The sequence below is a fragment of the Thermobia domestica genome, chromosome 1, assembly GCF_964235325.1.
Source record: "Thermobia domestica chromosome 1, izTheDome1.hap1.1, whole genome shotgun sequence".
NCBI lineage: Eukaryota > Metazoa > Arthropoda > Insecta > Zygentoma > Lepismatidae > Thermobia > Thermobia domestica.
In genome coordinates this window covers 177,651,039-177,671,018 of record NC_137454.1, presented here as the reverse complement: position 1 = coordinate 177,671,018, position 19,980 = coordinate 177,651,039, and the positions used below count along the sequence as shown (strand labels likewise).

At 35.8% G+C, this 19,980-nt stretch overlaps 1 protein-coding gene across 4 annotated transcripts in view; it reads right to left on the bottom strand.

Moving 5' to 3' along the window:
- Positions 1–14,927, bottom strand: part of RhoGAP54D (Rho GTPase activating protein at 54D) — a 79,903-nt gene extending 64,976 nt beyond the window's left edge. For 3 of the 4 annotated variants that reach the window (XM_081766930.1, XM_081766945.1, XM_081766950.1), the window contains exon 1: positions 14,805–14,927. The gene's annotated coding sequence lies outside the window, so the exon portion shown is untranslated. Of the gene's footprint in view, positions 1–9,768; positions 9,908–14,804 lie in introns of those variants that run through there. The other variant, XM_081766938.1, reaches the window with a different exon arrangement.
- Between the last annotated feature and the right edge of the window lie 5,053 nt (positions 14,928–19,980).

Genomic DNA, 19,980 nt, shown 5'->3' with positions numbered 1-19,980 from the left:
GCACGAAGTTCTTATGATAAGCTGTTACGTGCAGTCGTGCAGCAGCGCAGTGAAGTAAAGTTGTTGCATATTCAGACTCTTTAACTGTAATTATGGGTTTTGTCGTAATGGAAATTCAAGCTGTAAAGCAATTTTTTGGAAATTCAATTCATGTACAGGGTTGCTTTTTTCATTTAACTAAGTCAACGTGGAGAGATTCAAGAGCTTCGATTCTCCGAACTGTATAAGAATAACGAAAATTTTCAGCTACTATGCGGGGAAATGAGCGGATTGGCATTTCTTCCCACAACAGATGTGCATCAAATGCAAATACCTGGAGAAGAGGCTTCGGAACTAGAGCTGCAACTTTTGGGCTACTTTGATAATACTTATGTGTCCGGCACACACCGTCGTGTTAGAACTCAAGAGTCAGGTAATATTTGCTTCCACAATGTGCCTTCTATATATCCTTAGACACACACAATGTTCACCAAGCCACCCTGAACAACAATCCTCGGACAAACAATATTTGCGGATAGTGGAACCAAAAGTTTCCTCAATCTGGTAGGAATGTCTCATCCAAACATTTGGAAGTTTATTCGTACGATTCAACACGGTGAAGCAATAGTTTCAATGTGCTTCATGAAGATGGTGTGGGCAGTGACAAAGAAAGAAGGTGGAAGTGTTCCAAACGTTGCAGAAATGTTCTGCTTAACACACAACACAGGAACTAAAAGTTGGCAAGGTTTTCTGATTGGTATTTTTTATATCATGCATAGTAGTATATGAACATGTAAAACTTATTGTACTATAACGAGTTATATTTTGCTTATTTTCTGTTCAGAAATTTTGATTTCAGCATTACCGATTACTTATAAATAACATACAAACTCATTAGGGGCTATTTTGTAAGTGTTTGTAACATCTGCTAAAGCTGGAATTATATTCTTCACTGTTCTTGCGTAGAGTATCAGAAACTGATTTTGCAGATTCCAACAATAAGTGAATTGTCTTCCACGCTTACTAAGATACACTGTTTCGGTTGTTTAGTTTGTCTTTACTCAGTTCAGCTCATTATTTCAGTAGCCAACGATAAACAAAATATTGGATCGAATGTCGTGATTGGTCAGGATACTGATCTGTTTTTTCTTCTCACTTCCAGATCATCTCTGACATTTTTCTTCAGATTACCTTCAAAATATGGAAAAAGAGACATTGTTCAATATTCTAGACGAAAAAAACTCTTAGGGGATGAGAACTGTAACTTATTGCTCATGATGTTTCTGGATGTGACACCACTTCAGGCATCTACAACCAAGGTAAAATAAAAGTTCTAAACATTCTACAGAAAGATTCTGAACTTCGGTTGACTGTAAAGGTTTTCAATTTGCCTTCGGCTTCGAAAGATGAAATTGGTTTAGCAGAAAAACAATTTCTACTTCACATAAATAGTTACAAAAAGATCAGGAACCTCACTGACTTGTTGTATTGTAAGTACACTAACCAAACAGCAAGTCTAGCGTTTTGTCTTGCAGTTTTTCCTTCGACCAGCAATGCAGCTTCACAGTACAGAGTCTGTGCGCAAGTGCAGCGTTGAATACCGATAGAGAATGGTGGATCTCAGGGTTTGAAAATACCCGGGATTTTCTGACAAAACCCAACCCACCTGGATCCATGTTTTTTTTTTTGGGGGGGGGGGAATTTCGGGTTTAATTGGTTTCTTCGGGTGTAATTGAGTATTTTCAAAATATTTCGATGTCTTTGGGGGTTAAAAATGTTAAAATGTGATTTCTATTTCAAGACTGTCGTCACAAGTTGCAACAATTTTCTATTCAGTGCTGATTTGAAAACATGATCGCCATTTTAAAATTTACATTGGATCACCGAGAAAATCTATACAGCAAATTTAGAATGTCTCGTGTTTCTACTCATAAAATTTCAACTTAAAAGTCCAAAAATTGTACCCCGTAGCGTAGGTACCCGCTATTTTGAACTGGCCGCCATTTTGAAATTTTGCGTTGGATCGCCGCCAAAATATATACAGCTAATTTAATGTATCTCGTGTTTCTACTCTGAAAATTTCAACTTAAAAGACCGAAAATTGCACTTCGTACTGTCGATACTGGCTATTTTGAGGAAAAAAAAAAAAAAAAAAAAAAACAACCATTTATGAAATGTTACGTTGGTATGCCACCAAAATCTACACAGGAAATTTAAGACTGAAAATTTCAAACTTAAAAGACCGAAAGTTGTATTATGTAGTATGTGTGATACAAGTAGACAAACGAACAAATGTAGATCGAGTCATCCCAGGAGCCTTAGTGACGTTCGCCAAAATATAAATATATTAATTTAAAAGAAAGGTATAATTCATGTTTTATAAAATAAATGGTTCTATTATTTAAGTTCACTTCCGATACTTTGTACATTCAATTACGGGAATTTCCCGAGCACTTGTCACAAGACGGTTCTTTCCCGACAAAAATAAGATATAAATTCATATTTTAAAAAATAAATGTTTCAAAATGTCTTAAATGAAATTCTAAGCGTAAAATAAATAGTTTTATTGTGGAAGTGTTCACTTTTGATGCTTTGTGCGTTCAGATGCGGCAATTTCCCAAGCACTTCTTTCACGACGGTTTTTTTTCTTTCTTTTTTTTTCTTCCGAAAATGCAGCATTCTTTACTGTACATTGAAACTTTCACTACTATCCATTTCATAAAGACAGGCCCCTGACTTCGCGGTGCTGCCGTGACGTCCAGTCAAAACTTATATTACATTGTCGTACCTCGTTGGAATTATTGGAATGTTGTCTTTTCAATACTTAAGACATACAAATTTTCTTTGTACTATGTAGTGAGAAAAAAATAAAAATTAATGAAAAAGTGCGTATTTTTTCGTACTTTTTTGGTAAATCAATGTTTATAGGACTATATCTCGGAAAGGAGATAACATGAAATAATTTCCTGTGTACGATATGTAGATGCATATATTACCTGTAAGTTCTGAAAATTTCATTACTCAACACGTAGTAATTTTCTTGTTATTCAGTAAAAAGTGAGACATCATTATCTCTGAATTGCTGTGGTGTATTTACAATCTGAAAAAAACTTTTAGAAAGATCTTAAAGTAGCTTTTTCAACCAAACTGTTTTGACTTGTTTTAAAAGATAAACAATCACAAATATGACATTATGATTTTCTCAGCTTTGCGCCCTTTCCTATCGCAGTTTATACGGAGTGCTACGTTGCCACATTTTCCTGGCGCTATACACTCTCAGCCGGACGGGTATTTAAACTTGTCATGCACACTGTCCGGCACTCTTTAGATATTTTTAAAATTTTATATCTCCACAGATTTTGAACCAATTTCTTAAAAATTAACAGATATACAGTAAATGTGCCAAGTGTTCAAAATTAGAAAAGCAAACTCTTATTTTGTTTGGATTTGCATGTGATGGTCCTCGAAAATTTGTTGCTTTTTGTCAGTTTTTCACTTACTGCACGCAGTACAAAATACACTTGCACAGAAACAAATACAAGCACAAACTTTATTATACGACACAACCTTAGTTGATATGTAATATTGAGTTTACACTTCACAGAAAATCTGTTTTCAGATCTAGGAGTCCCAGTACTTCTCTTTAGTGTTGTACATTTCGAAGCACTTTCCCACGCAAAGTCCAATTTTATATATCAGGCAATAACCCAGGGATGCAAATAAGCAACAAAAGTTTACTCGCCCAAGAAAAAGTTACTAGCCCACATCACATAATAAAAATAATTTACTTAAGTTCCATATGATATTAAATACTCGCCCGCACCGATGAACCACAATATTTCCTGCAATAAACGCTAATATTTATTAAAAACTTCCTTTCACCTTGCGGATGCTATGTACTTGTAGTTTGGATTCCACGTTTATCAGTAGGTCCACGTCTCATATAGCCTCACTGCTGAACATGACGTTCAATTCAAAATCAACAACTTTTTTTTTTTTTTACTATAAAACTTCATCGGTAAAAACAGCTGAAACACTTTATATGCGGAATATTCTGTAGATAGCTCAGAATTTTGATCAATTCCCGGGACACCACTAAACAGGGATTTTGCGTTTACTTGAATTTTATCGCTCCAAGCTACATCAGAATCTGTCTTTGAATAGGAACGACACGTTTTTTTCTCTCTTTCCCGGCGCAGCCTCAGGTTCACTTGAAATCGAGTTACTACCTTGTTCACTCCCGAATACGCCAGAGCACACAATAATCAATGTCATTACTATTCATTACTAACTCATAACCGTCTGAGTGGGAGTCATTCATCAGTTCTGCAATTTCATTATCGCTAAAAATTTTGCCTCTTCTTTTTGTAATACCGCCGCTCGTAAAGGAATATCCATATAGGCTATATATGCGTGAGTTATAATGCCTACGAACCGAAGGGAAGTGTTGAAGACGTAATCAGTGCGACGTGATTAGACGCAAATACAGCCCTCGTCAGCTACTCATTGCATTGTTTTCTTTCGTTGAAAGAAAACAAAGAACCCATTCTGTATTACTATACATTCGGCAGGGGAATTGATCGCTGAACTTGGGTGAACATGTGATTGCCAAGGCTACATTTCTTTTTAACCTTTAACATGTTCATGTTCCTAAGCTGGAAAGTGTGTATACTGATAGATCTTGAGGTAGAAATGGAGCCATTGTTAATAACTGTTCAGGAAGATAGCAGGAGCAGCGATGAGTCAAAAAACCCATTACGAAAGTGAATGAAGTAAATAGATTAAGAGATGAGTTTTTGGATGTTTTACTTCAACGATTTATTTTGATTACATTGAGATGTGTAATGCATTATTATTTTTTTATGATGTGAAAGATTATAATAAATACTTTTTCCTATTACATTCTTTATGAAGTAGGCTTCGCGCTACAGGCTTCCTGAACGCGACAACACTGTACGACAGCGGTGCCGCACTTTCACTTACTGTATGCTGTATCTTCATATAAGCGCGGGGAATTTAAAGATTGGGCTGCAACATGGCTCACCGCTTAACGCAGAGAATATGTTGAAGTAAAAAATTTTTTTAAAAAAAATAAATACTCTACCAACTAAACCGTTTTTGTTAGTTTCAAATATTTGGAACACTAGACTTCCAAATTTTCGAACAGTGTTTTGTTTGTTTCTCTACCTATCATGGTAAAGGAGATCAGAGCGTCGTACATTTGTTTTAATTACACAAAAAATATCAAGTGATGAAAATTGAACTTTTTACAACTTATAGTTAATGGATGCATCTACATATTGTACACAGGAGATTATTTCACGTGATCTCTTTTCTGAGATATAGCTCTATAAACATTGATCTACCAGAAAAGTACGAAAAAATACGCATTTTTCATTAATTTTTATTTTTTTCTCACTACATAGTACAAAGAAAATTTTTATGTCTTAAGTATTGAAAAGACAACATTCCAGCAATTCCAACGAGGTACGACAATGCAATATAAGTTTTGACTGAACGTCATGGCAGCACCACGAAGTCAGGGGCCTATCTTTATGAAATGGATAATAGTCCGGAAGTTTGAATTCAGCACTTGAAATAGTATGCGTTACCTAATCTTCGGAACTCCGAGCATTAAGCTTCTTAAATTTGACAAGAATTTTTACGCTATTGCTGGTGTTGATTCTACAGAATACTTATTTGAAGAGTAGCAACAAATGACTGAACCAAACTGCTATTGGAAAACCAAATTTTGAGCCTCTTCGTGGCTACGCGGTTAGCGTACGCGCCTTTGGCGCGAGAGGCCCGGGTTTGATTCCCTGCAGGTGCTCATGTGGTTCGGATTCCATGTTAATCAGTAGGTCCATGTCTCATATAGCCCCGCTGTTGAAAGGGGCGTTAAACACAAAATCAACTCAAAACCAAATTTTAGTAAAGAATACTTGCGTTACCGTCAAAATAATACTAACAGTTTTACTAATGTATTTACATATTTACCGTTAGTAGGGCTACCGGTATCTATGGCCTTAAACCTGTCAAACGTGTGAGAGATAACGTCCCTTGGCGTGGCCGAGTATACAATTCACGAGAAGTATCTTCTAAAATATCTTACTTCAAATTGGCTATAAGCATAATCCATACATTAACTTGTTCTATAAGCATCTCAAGCTAAGATAAGTTATTATTATTATTATTATTATTATTAATCATCCATTGCATTCAGAACTTTAAAAATGTCTTATGTTGAAAGTTGTTGCATACCTTAACGTGAAAGCATCTAATTCGCCCAAGGAAAGTCCAAAATTTGACAAAAATCATTTTCAATGTGATCACCGTAGTTGTACCAATAATATACTAACAAAAAGCTCAAAAACCCAGGTGGATTTTAAGGTGAGTTTTTTCAGGTGAGTCCAACCGGGCCCAGGTGAGTCCTAGCGGGGTTTTCCGGGCTGGGCCCACTTGAACAAACCCTGGTGGATCTTCTTATGAAGATGGATGACCAAGAATAAATAATTTAAATAATAATAATAAGTAGTTTCTGAACAGTCCGCACCATCTGAACTGTTGAAACTAGTGTTTTGTGCTTGTAAAACAGAATGCTCTATGAAATATTGTTAATGTATAAAATCGGAACTGAACTGTTCACCAATGTGGGTCACATGCCAAAGATTATCTTGTGACAATCCTACAGAAGACTTCAATTATGATTCGGAAGACAATGTTACTAAGATTCTCTAGAAAGTCCTCGGGTTAACTTATGAACCAATCCATGTTATATGGTCATAGCTCGGCGACATTTTATGCAATCAAGGTAGGTAATATTTATAATAAATAATAATAATAAAAAAAAAGTGATGTGGAAGTTTTATAAATGGTATAATAAAATGTTCCAAACGTGAAATAAAATTCAAAAATTACCTAAACTGTCTTGATCGTAATTCCATTTTTCTCTTTTTTAAATTACGTACGGTGACAGCTTAACTACCTTGATTACCGTAATTATTTCTGGTCTGACATGACACTTCCAAAATTAAAGTATGTTTAATATCTATCAGTGTATATTTAACTACTATCTTTTGGTATTTTTTCTATGCAGTGTTGACTTTCTATAACAGCAAAGATGAAACTTTCAGGGAAGTTTCAAAAAACTCACTCTATTACTTCCCTCTATGAAACACATACTACTCGTAAACAACAACAGCACACCAACTCAACCCTGTTTTATTGTGATTCCAGGGCTCATAGTGGTCCAGGGCTCAGGGCTGTTTTGTTTCTTCTTTACTTCTTTTTGAGCTTCCTCCTTTCTTATGTTTTCTAAGTATGCTTTCTAGTTACGGTAAGCAGACCTAGCAGATGTAAGAAGCTTCTGAGTAAGCGGAACCAGTTCTGGTCTATTTCCGAATCTCTTCATCCCAGACTTATATTTAACTTAGCATTGAGAGTTCTCACAGCCATGAAATATTCAAATTCATCAGCTACTCTTAAGAACATACAAGAAGCATAACATAAGACGAACATTATGAACCACACAAATACACACACACACACAACGCTGAGCGGAGCGTTAACTATTACGCGAGAAAACTAAAGGACTATTATGACAGACGAAAGAATAGACACAGAAGGGTTCTCAACCCAACCTTGAGAGCATAAGCATCCACCAACCGTCCACTGTGCTTTAGAAAGAATAAAAACTGAAGTGAGAATAAAGCTAACTGTTTCACATGTGGCAGCAAGTACTGAAGCTTTCAGAAGAGTAATGAGTAACAAGTTTCTGCCTTTTTCCATTTATTTTTATATTTTTCTTAGAAAATTGCCAACGCAAAACATAAATCACACGAGAAAGTCACTTTATCTCCCAAAAAAAGTAACTTTCAGTGACAAATTTGAAACAAAGTAACTTTTATTTAAAAAAAAAAGTGACTCGCTATGAGCCCTGTGATTCGATGGATATATAACACATATATGAACTGCAAGTGGAATCGTGGAAACAGAGTCGTTTAAGCAAGGACAAACACCGTGTGCGTGGGTTTTCTCGGGGTTCTCCCGTTTCCTCCCACTTTCTTCATTCCACCATTTCATTCATTTCTCATCTTCACTGTCTCCTTTAGCCTAACCGGCATAACCGTGGGACGTAAAACTCAAAGATTTCATTTTTTTTTTTCGTTTAAGCAATTCAGTGTGAACGTGATTTCAGTTTAGTGTCACTTTCAGCAGCGAGGCTATATGAGACGTGGACCTCCAGCTTACCGTGGGTTCCGAACATGAGCTCCTGCTGGTAATCGAATCCGTATCTCTCACGCCAAAGGTGCGTACGCTGACCGCTTAGCCACGAGGGAACTCCTATAAGTAGCTCAGATAAACCCAATAATAAGAACTGCAAATTATCATTTCTTTTGTTTTCGTTGGAATAATGTGAGACTTAATCTTTAATATGCATTACTGTACTTTTACAATTTTGGGGGAGTTGGTTTTGAAACAATATTGCCATGTTAGAGCCGAAAAAAGAATTTTGGAGTTAGATTTTAAAAATTCCTGTTATTACTTCCCTTTACTAGGTGCCACAGACAACTGCTCTACATTGTATTAAAGCATATTTTAATATGATTCCAAGAAGATATAATGGGTACCAATCGACCAATTAGTGTTCTTGATATATCCGTTTAAACCCAAACTTGCGACTTCCTTCGAAAACGTTCGGAATTCAGCCACTTTACCGTGGCTAGAACACAACTTTTATCTTTGGTGAATCTACGAAATTTGAATCAGTAATTTACTGTACATAAAATGTTTCTTGCTTCTATGCTTTTTTTTCCCCTAAAATTTTGTATAACTTGACAACAGGTTAAGTGGTAAATGCGTCGATCCTTTGTTACAAGCCTGTTCTCAACCCTGTTCCCTGGAATGCATTTTATTTCAGCTTTCATTAAGTATATGATTTCAATTTCATAACAGGTGGCGACTACCTTATGCCTCAGTTACAATACTTTCGTTGTTCTAGCCGCTAGGTAAAAGAGTTAAGCTAGTTTATCAGAAGAGTACTAGGTTATGAGCGCCAAAACAACTTAACACCAGTGTGGAAGGTCCATAGGTGTCAGCGTAATGTGTAAAATTTGGAAGTGGGAAGAAATATTGTGGACTGAATGAAATAGAAAATTTTAATCTTCAACCTACGTGCATTTTCTTCAGTCTCATTGTGTTTTTGGAGGAAAATTCAACAGATTTAAATTAACATTTTTCTCTGATCAATTATGATATACTAATGGAGCGAAACAAAACAGGTGAAACAAATGAGACATATTGTAATGATCACCTAGGATCAGGACAATATACACTGGGAGAATGAATATATATATATATATATATATATATATATATATATATATATATATATATATATATATATATATATATAAACTAATTCCAATATTAAGCAAAATAAACTTGTGCTTTCCTACGAGTCAACAAGAAACCGTTGGAAAAGTTTCCGTGGCTGCATTAAGACACGGAACACAAGCTAAAAATTAACTTCCTAAGTAAAATTTAGTTACAGAAAGTAGTTCGTGGCCTGAAAAACCAAGAACAGCAAGCAGCATTTAAACTTCGGGTTTTGAGGTCACGAGGGTCGTTCTGGAATGGTAGGCCAAGGTGCTGCACGATCGCCGACGAATTTTCGATTAACAGGCTGCCTCGATTTCGGAAGAGAGAGAGGCCCTGAGTTCAATCCAGTTCTATCCAGCTCAATACGCCACGCAAAGAGGTTTGCTGTGGGCCGTGATTGTTGCTTACCTCAGAGGTGCTGAGATCCATCCAGTTCTATATAGCCACACAAAGAGGTTTGCTGTGGACTACCAGTGATGCTATTCTTAGAGGTCCAAAGTTCGATGCCGACTCCGTAGCCACAAAAAGAGGTTTGTTGTGGGCTTGCAATCTGATCGCTGCTCTAGGCTTGAAAGAGGAAGAAGTGATGCATCCAGTGATCTATAGTGCCTATAATTAGAGCGTGATTAAACTCATTATCGTGTGGTATGTATATGAGACTAGAAGCTGACTTCCAAGACGGGGCCGAAACGTGTAAGTAGCCAGTAACGGAATTTAATGCATAAATGATAGATTCACTCTTAAGGCAGTTCTAAGCGATATAACCCAAGGCTTATCATATGCCTGGTGTATTATTTCAAATCACTTTGCTGATATGATGATCCTTGTAATTCAGACAAAATCTATATTATTTAATTAAACTCTGTTAAACTAACTTTTATGATACACAGAGTTTGACCCTGGTTTAGCAGATAAGCAGTAGTGACCAACAGATTCTCTTTGTTGTATGTATAGCTTATGTAAATAAACAATCATCGTCATTATATGTTTTCTCTCTGATTCCATTTTGCAATTCTTAAATAAGGTTAACGAAAAGTTGTAAGAACTAATAGCGTTATATTAGCGAAGGTTCACCAAGTAGTTTGTAAAATGATTACGTCCTTATTTATGATGGAGTTGCAGAGGTTTATCGCCCAGCCTCGTTAGGAAGAAGCATATACTGTTTATTGTATTGTAGATAGCATACCCTATAGGGAAATCGAATCATAGGTCACTATCACTGTACTAGGGTGTGTACTGGAATATCAGAAAGTAAATTAATGACTTTTTCATGACTCTTCATAAAAATTTACCATTAGTAATAATAAACCCCTACCATCAGTGGTGCATCAGTTAAGATGAAGATCACATTATGTTCTTATTTGTCTAATGTACATAATGTCGATTAGCTGACAACTAATTTTAAAATGCAAGAGCAATTTAAAAGGCAGTAAACAAATTTTTAATGCGGTTCAAGTATGGGTTTAAGGCTTACCAGGTTCTATAGATTTAAAAAAATCTTGTGAACAGTCCCGTTACATTCAGCTAGGTTTTTTGTCTGCATTTTATGTACTCTGAATTCTAAATTTATAATTTTCGTTTACAAGAAAAGACTGATTACGTAAATATACAATTCTTTTCCATCGTGTCATATTTGAAATTAGCGTACATAAACATACTGATAAGACCTACTGAATTTGTTCATAATGGAACCTTCATCCTGGATGGGGTCTGATGCCTTCTTTCTTCTCTTTTTTCAAGGGTACTTTTACAAATATTTTTTTCTCACAGTCTGCATACTACTATCACATCAAAACTTAAAAAAAGTGAACACAAAAATGGACAACTTGATTGAATATCACAAGTTCAACTTCTTTTTCAATGAGTTAATTTGAACATCAATTCCATCAAGTTCTGAAGTTACTGAGTCACTGAGAGCTTTACGTTTCAGTTCCGAACATACACAATTTACATTTCTTAGAAGTAAAGAAATAGCAGATCAGAAAGTTGGACAGTAAAAAGTTGTTACTATATTACAGAGACTAGAAGATGAAATGAGGAGCAGCTAGGAAGACAGTAAAGTACCAGTTAGCCAGCACTAACTGGTGGGGGAAATTCTCACAATCACTGACCTGATACAACTGTTTCAGTACATGCAGTATGAGGTATAAAAGTATGAAGTATAAAAATATACTTTGAGATTTCAGATTTTCATGACCAGTTGGATAAATAAAGGACTTTTTCATGGCTTTCATGACCACTAAGCAAAATATATGACTTTTTCATGACTTTCATGACCAGTAGACACCCTGTGTACTACCACAGCGACACTAATAAGAATAGTAATATTCTAAGACAAGAACCAAAGTCTTGTTCTAATATGAATCATTCCCAATTTCATAAAGCATATACTTACTATAAATCTGCACACTCCCTATTTGTTCATAATACATATCTAAAAAGTGATGGAAAAGCGTTAAAAAAAGCCCTTAAGATACTGCTGTTACATTAAAATAAGTAGGATATAAATAAGTTTCATGCTTCCAAATTTACTAACAACTAATTATGGTCTGTTATTTACTTCAAAAATGCCGAAAATTCTATATTGAAAAATAGAATTCCATAAATCTTTTTTTTTTTTCAAAAATCTCCTTGCATTAAACTTTTATTCTATCAGCGATTAAGCAGGTTCATTAGACATCCTTGTAGGTTATAGCAATCACGACGCACCGAGGTGTTCAAGAGGGAATAATACGGGCAGCAAACAATGCAATCGGATAGGGTATATATCCAGTCACTACTACTAAAACTAAATGCACCCAACTAGACTAAGTCTACGTTCAAAACGTGCACATACGTGTATACGCGTTCAAAGCGTATACATGATGGATTTCTCAAATACCAGAGACAAATATGTTGGTTTATTATTATCAAAATGCAGAAGTCTGACTGTTAATGCTTCTACAAACTACAGCTGCAAATTTACTGACTACTTACTTCAAGAAATCTCACTCATCTGAAGTTTCGGTCCATGTTCCGTTAAGTGGGTCCAAAATTACACTGGACCCCCTTAAGCTAACCTAACCTAAGCTAAGCTAAGCTAAGTTAACCTAACCTAATATAACGTTATATTATATAATCAAACGAAAATCAACAGAAAGAAGTGGTGTCAAACACACTGAACCCCCTTAACGGAACATTGACCGAAGTTTCCCTTCCTGGCCGAGTGTTTAACGCGTAAGATTTCTGTACGCGTAGTTCCGGGTTCGACTCTCAGTGAAGGTAGTTGCCTTGAATACAAATATGAGTAGTGATTCGGATCCCATTTTAGATTCCGTTTCAAATAAACAACCTAGTTCTAAAGAAACAAAGTGAACCAACCAGATTTAAAGGTGCGCTGTATAGAAAAAAATCGTGCATGCTTCGGACTACTACATTTTCCTGATTAAAAAATCGGGACCCTATAAAAAATTACACTATAATCATAATTAGGATACTTGCTCTTTGCTGAAATATCGGAATTAATTAGCAGAAAATCACTCGCCAAAAGCGATTGATCATTTCTATTAGTTGAGTATCGAAGACTAATCAAAGCTAAAGTTTTTGAAGGCATTACTCGAGCAGACAATTCTACCAAATTTTGGTACATTTCTTACATTTTCAGGTTAGGTTAGAGCAGGGCGCAAAACTTCAGTCAGACACACTCGCCAATCCAAAAATGATGGTCGGCAGTATCTCTCACGTAAAATTATGAGATCCCCCCCTCCCCCGGGCTTTAGTTTGACAAAGAAAGACTTCACATTCCGTTTTTTCTCACTCAGTGACAATTATTTTCGTGCGAAAAAGAAACTGTGCGGCCCTGAGAGTTTAGTCAAAAAACATTCCTACTGAACACTGGTCGCCAGCTCTAAACTTCTAGTCGCCAATGGCGACCTGACAATCGGAAATTTTGTGCCCTGGGTTAGAGCTTCGTATTTCTTCTAGCAAAGCAGGTACTAAATCAGGAACTCCACTACAACATGCAGATTGACTTCAGGAGGACTCAATATAGTGTGGACATATGGCATAAAACACGAACTAACTTGTGCTAGGTGGCCACTAAAAAGCACGAATGCTATCAAACCAAGTCAGAGCAGAACACAGCACCAGGGCCAGAGTGGTAGCGAGAGGGTGCCTCCGTAGGGAACAGGCGCATCAGCGACAGGGATGTACACATAAACGAGAATAGTCGAAGAGCATACATATACGATACTTTATCACTCATAATTCATTTCCATATGCTGTGCACTGACAGTAATTACTTATTTACACTCTCATTCCTCCATGAAAAATATTTCACATTGTATTTTAGTTATATTGTTTTTATTTGGTAGAACTGTCTGCTCGAGTGAACCAATTTTAAATATTGCACGAATCATAATGACTTGAGTTTTGAAGAAAAAAAACTATAAATTTGGATATTTGAACAACTGTGGGGAGACAGATGACGTACTCCGGGACATCTGGAGCCCTATGTATGCTACGTTAGCAAACAATTCCATGTAACTCATCCAAAGAAGACTTCCAGATATGCTATTAACGAATTAAATGTCGCAGAAAAGGGCCAGAGAAAAAATCTAAACTAACCTATTCTACTCTACTCTACCACACCTCTACTAGCTTCTAGTTCGTTGGTAAAAAGTAAAAATTTAATATTGTATAGACCTGGATCCCTTCTGTAACACAGAGCCATATTCATCAAGCTTCATATGCTTCATATTGCTTCATTATGATTAAACTTTTAATAACTGTCTAGATAATTATCTGAAATAACAGGAGAAACTCCCGGCTGATTAGTCAGCAGTAAAATGAATTGTATCAATAAAATTATAAAGTAAGAAAACGTTTATCACAATCGCACCCTGTGTCCGCGCGTGTGAAAGGAAAGATAGGTGGAATTTAAGCACTTTACAGAAAATATTCTAAAAAGAACTTAAGATAAACTTCACAATAATACTCCAGCTACGCATCGGTAAGTACGAGTATTGTAGTTCTCCAAGAAATTGTAATAAAATGTAAAGTTCCGGCAAATCAAATAGAATCGTTTATTTGCTTAATGGATATTGTTTATAATTCAAGACCAGTATGCCATTGCCTATTAATGTTGTGGATTTCCTGGTATAAATTTTCAGTATCATTTGAACATAATTTCTTTTTTACAATAAAGCAAATTTTAAAATGTAACGATTGTCATTTAAAATCACTGTTATTATAAAAATTCAATAGAAATGCATATTATTTTGTCATTTGTTCGTCAATGTATACGCCCTTCCACCCACAATGTAGGAGGAAGCATGCAGTATGTACTTTTAACATTTACAAATAAGGCAGGAACATTACGGACACATATGACAACAATCTTCCTTGTACTCAAACAATATTATAGTTTATAATAGAAGAACTAAAAATATTAGTATTACACCTACCACATTGACTCAGCGCAGCGAACTAAACGATGCAACTTTCCCTTTCTTCATTACTTTTGAATATGGCGGAAGTACTGAAATACTCGCTGATTGGCCATCACAATATTCAACAACCAATGGCAAACTCTGTTATTAAAAGAGTTACTTGTCTTTCATACACAACATTCTATACATTCTGTCTTCTCTAACTTCATACACAGCTACATGATCAAAATTGAGGACAGAGATTTCGTTGCAAGAGTGCATTTTTAAAAAATATTTTTTCTCTTTGGTCACTTTGTATATTTTAATGTAGATACGCCACTTGTAGCGTATGTGATGTCACAACAATCTTTGATTATTTCTGTAAAGCCATCTCTTCGAAAATATTCGCTTAACTTTCTTTGTGGGTTTACGAATTAAGAGTTCCTTCTCAATTTGCAAGATGTCCAAGAAGGTGCTAGAAAATTGGTTAAAAAAGAAAGTTGAAAATATCTTTGTAAATTCCGTTGATGAAAATATAAAAGGAAAACATGGAGAAATAACGAAGAAAAATCCAAAGAAGAGGTTAATTTGCCAGCTACTACTTCAGAGAAAGACGTAAGTATACTTATTTATTTCCTATAACGTATCTAGGAAGCCGACACATACGGATCTTTATCTCAAACCAACCAGCTTCCATCACAAGACACAACAGACACAACGTCTTACAGTGCTAAACACCTTGAAATACAGAGCAGTCTCCGTAAATGACCAGGAAGATTACAAGAGGAATTCAACTATCTTCGTTTGACGCTAAAAGAGAATGGCTTCAGTCTTACATATATCAACATGGCCATAAAAAAAAAGGCCGTTACTTCCCAACACAAAGCGATAAAAAAAAGTTGAGAGTGAAGATTATTTCTCTCCTAGCGTATTGCCTTTCATTGGCCGCATCTCTTGCAAATCCAGCAGAATACTTGCCTTGCCAGACATGGTATGAGTTATTCATAAACCTCCAGCCAAGATCAGATCATTACTCAAATGAGTGAAAGACGACCTTCACTTGCGCACTCCTGATGAATATTCTATGCCATATGAATGTGGCAGATCAACTTAGGACAAACTGGACGTACAGCTCACAGATGACTAGAAAAACCCTAGCAGAAGTAGTGTAGGTATGGCCTCGCCCACTTTTCGCACGGGGGTTTCAAATGACACTACGGACGGAATAGCACACAAATAACTACCCGGAGTAGCAGACGACATATAAGTATAGACCACACCTCAAAAACCGAAAATGAACTTGACCGTGTCGTTGACCTTTCCCTGCTGCCACTGTTTTAGGGTTCTTCTCGTCATCTGTGGCCTGTACAATAGAACAACGATGGAAAGAACACAGTTGATTTTACGAATACCACCATAGTAATCAAGTGCAGCAATTTTTGGGACAGAATAATAATAAATAAATAAAAAGCCATAGCTATCTCACGTGAAAGGAACAGTCTCAATAGAGACAATGGGTTTCAACTCAGTCCTATCTGGTCGGCCCTTTTCAGGAATAAAAAAGACATTCAACAAAGCCATTTCCCGTAGCCACAACAATAGCTAATCAGAAGCAAGCATTCTTCAGCCAACCAGAATTCAGCATTTCCCTAAGCCAATCACAAGCACCCATTCATAGCTCTGCCCCTAAATAGTCACCATATATACATGCCCACATTCCCCAATTAAAAACAATGGAAGCCATCGCAATTAAAATATTCGTTAAAAATACTCCGGTTGTGTTAGTTGGCATATATCAATCACCCAATACAATTATAGACACAAACGATGTCACGCTTCTTTCCCGCCTGGGAAACAGAGTTTTATTAATTGGAGACTGGAACAGCAAGCATTCTGTTTTCGAATCAAAGAGAGCTAACGAAAACGGCAAGAAGTTGCAAAATTATCTTGAAACATGAAACATTGAAATACTCGCGCAAAATGAACCAACTTATTATCCTCATAATTGCAACAGTAATCCAGGTATTTTGGACTACGCATTATACAGGAATATTCAATTACCGCTCTCAATAATTGCTGATGATGATCTTTCAGATCACACAGCAATTATTGTCACAGTAAACTCAGAACAAGACAAAGAACCACCACTAAAGAGACTAAATTATAAGAATGCTGACTGGATCAGGTTCCAACAATTAATACTAGAAGGACTAAATAGAAAAGGAGATATAGATACTGCCGTCAATTTCCTCACCACACTTATTAAAACTACTTCAGAAAAAAACTATACCCTCTACAACTAATAAGATAGAGTTATAAACACTACCCCCAAAAATTTTAGATATGATAAAAACGCGGAACCGACTTAAAAAATATAACAAAACTCGAGACCCACTTTATAAAGCGATCGTAAATCGATATAGAATATGCATAAAAGAAGAAATATCCGCGTATAAAAATCGCATCTTTGAAAATAAAATTTCAAAAATGTCACTAAAAGACGCAAGCGTCTGGAAATATACCAAAAATTTGACTACAAAAAATATTAACACGCCATGTGTACATGGAAAAAACGGACTAGTCTACTCCTCAGAAGAGAAAGCCGACGCTTTGGCTGACTTCCTGGAGGGATCATTCAAACCGAATCATGAACTAGAATATCGTAGGCACGATGTAAAAGTCGAACGGACAGTAAGTGAATTCTTAAAAGCATCCCCATTAGACAAGATTAGGGAAACTAACATTGCAGAGTTAAATGGTATCATAAAACGACTTCGGCCACCAAAAGTAGCGGGTCCTGATCAAATACAGAATATAGTTTTAAAACACCGCCCTAACGCATGTATATCATACTTAGGTTACATCATTAACAACATAATGAAACTTAGCTATTTTCCAAATGCATGGAAAATAGCCAAGGTGATAAGCATTCCTAAGCCCAATAAGGATGCTAAATTTCCTCAGAACCATAGACCTATAAGTCTTCTGAATACAATGGCCAAAGTAGCCGAAAGCATAGTGTTCAGAAGACTCAGAAGCTTTCTCTCAACACATAATATAATCACACCTGAACAATTCGGATTTAGAGCACAACATTCAACGACACACCAATTAGTGCGCGTAATAGAATTTATCACAGACAAATATAATAAAAGACAAATAACAGGCAGAGCCCTGCTAGATGTGGAGAAAGTATTCGATAGGTGTTGGTTCCCAGGAATCCTATATAAAATGATGCAATATAAGATTCCCAACTATCTCATTCATTTTGTGCATTCATATCTTAAGAATAGAAAATTCTTCGTTGAACACGAAAGAAAAACCACTAAGGAAAGAGACATTAAAGCAGGAGTCCCTCAGGGATCCATGTTAGGGCCACGTCTTTTTCTAATATATGTTAATGATATACCAAAAACAACCAAAACGCAGATAGCAATGTATGCAGATGACACAATCGTGTATGCATCATCATTCTTGCCAAATCAAGTCACGAAGTACATACAGAATCACCTAAACGAACTCAAACCCTGGTTTAAGCGTTGGAAAATCAAAGTCAATTCTGAAAAGTGTGAAGCCATACAGTTTACTAAGAAATACAAACGAAAACCAAACGACCAACTAACTCTATATAACACATCAATAACATGGAAAGATAAAGTTAAATATTTGGGAGTAATACTAGATAAAAGGCTTACCCTTAAATACCACATGAACTCCCAAAGAAATAAGGCTAGTGCTAGACTACGAACTCTAGCCGAACTTTTCCGCTCACCTGCCCTCAATACGCAGAGCAAAGTTATATTATGTAAAACACTAGTTAGACCAATAGTCACATATGCTGCGGCAGCATGGGCTTTCTCCGCATCTTGTAATACGCGGACTCTGCAGAGACTTCAGAACAACGCTGTGCGTACAATAACAAATTCTCCTCGATATTTGTCTGTTCTACGCCTACAGCAGCGTCTAGATGAGTTAATAAGTCATCCACGTAACAAACGGTGCAGCAGAAAGGAGAGTGTAACTAATAGATTACAACAACGTTCTTAACGAAAAATGACGAGCAGAAACAATTTCTTTTGCAGATAGTGAAGGCCTACAGACAATCTTTTTCTAGATGCGACAAAAGTGAACTATGCAGCAAACAAGATTCATAACTTACCAAAAAGCTACTACATAAATAAGGGATATTTCAATTTCTTTCAAGTTGTAATTTTTCTTTTTTCTCATAGTGTTTCATAACTACAATAAAAAATCAATTACAGAGAAGCATTTTGTTTTTCACACGTAATAACTCTTACATGAATATAGGTAACTTGAAAATAATACCAGATTTGCGCTTCTGGTGAAATGTTACCTCAAAAAGATATCACATGACCCTCTTCCTATTTAATAATGTTGACCTGAATTCAAAATGGCGGACTTCAAGATGGCCGCTATGATAATGCCATACAAGATTAGGTTGGTCTATTCCTCTAGTTTCATTATCCAAGATATCTTTCCATTCCCTTTAGCCGTTTCTAAATTACAAGAATTTATTTCAACTTATCCCCATATTGTAAACTCATTCAAAACTTTAGGTCTTCTGGGGCACCATTTAAAATTATTCAATGGATCTAATTTTTCTCCTGGTCTAATTTGGTTCCATATGGAACTATTTTAGAGGATAAGTCCAAGGAAATTCCTAAATTTATTATTCCCCATATAAATATGGACCACCCTAAATATATATATATATATATATATATATATATATATATATATATATATAATGGATGGATTATTTATCTTGATGGGCCCTTGTAATTTTTAAACTAATGGATGAAAAAGATTAAAATTTTGTAAAATGCAAATATCGGCAGGTGGACATTCCTTGTCATACCATGTAATACCACAAAGTTAACCGTTTTGCGAATGTCGTAAGCAATACCAGTAATGTCATTTTTCCTCTTTCTTTGATTTTTCTCTTGTAAAATATACTTTCTTGGTCTTGTCATCATGAATTTGATCTCTTATTATATTAATGTTTCTTTTAAACTTTGAAATGGCCTGTTGTGCAGAAGGAACATCAGTTTCTCTCTCGCTCTTGAAACTGCCCAAACAAATTTCCACAAGTTTTATTACTTAATAAAGAAAGATTCATAATTACGGATACACATTAGTAGTTCTTGTAGTATGATTCTAAATACTAGGGTTGCCAACCGTCCGGTATTTT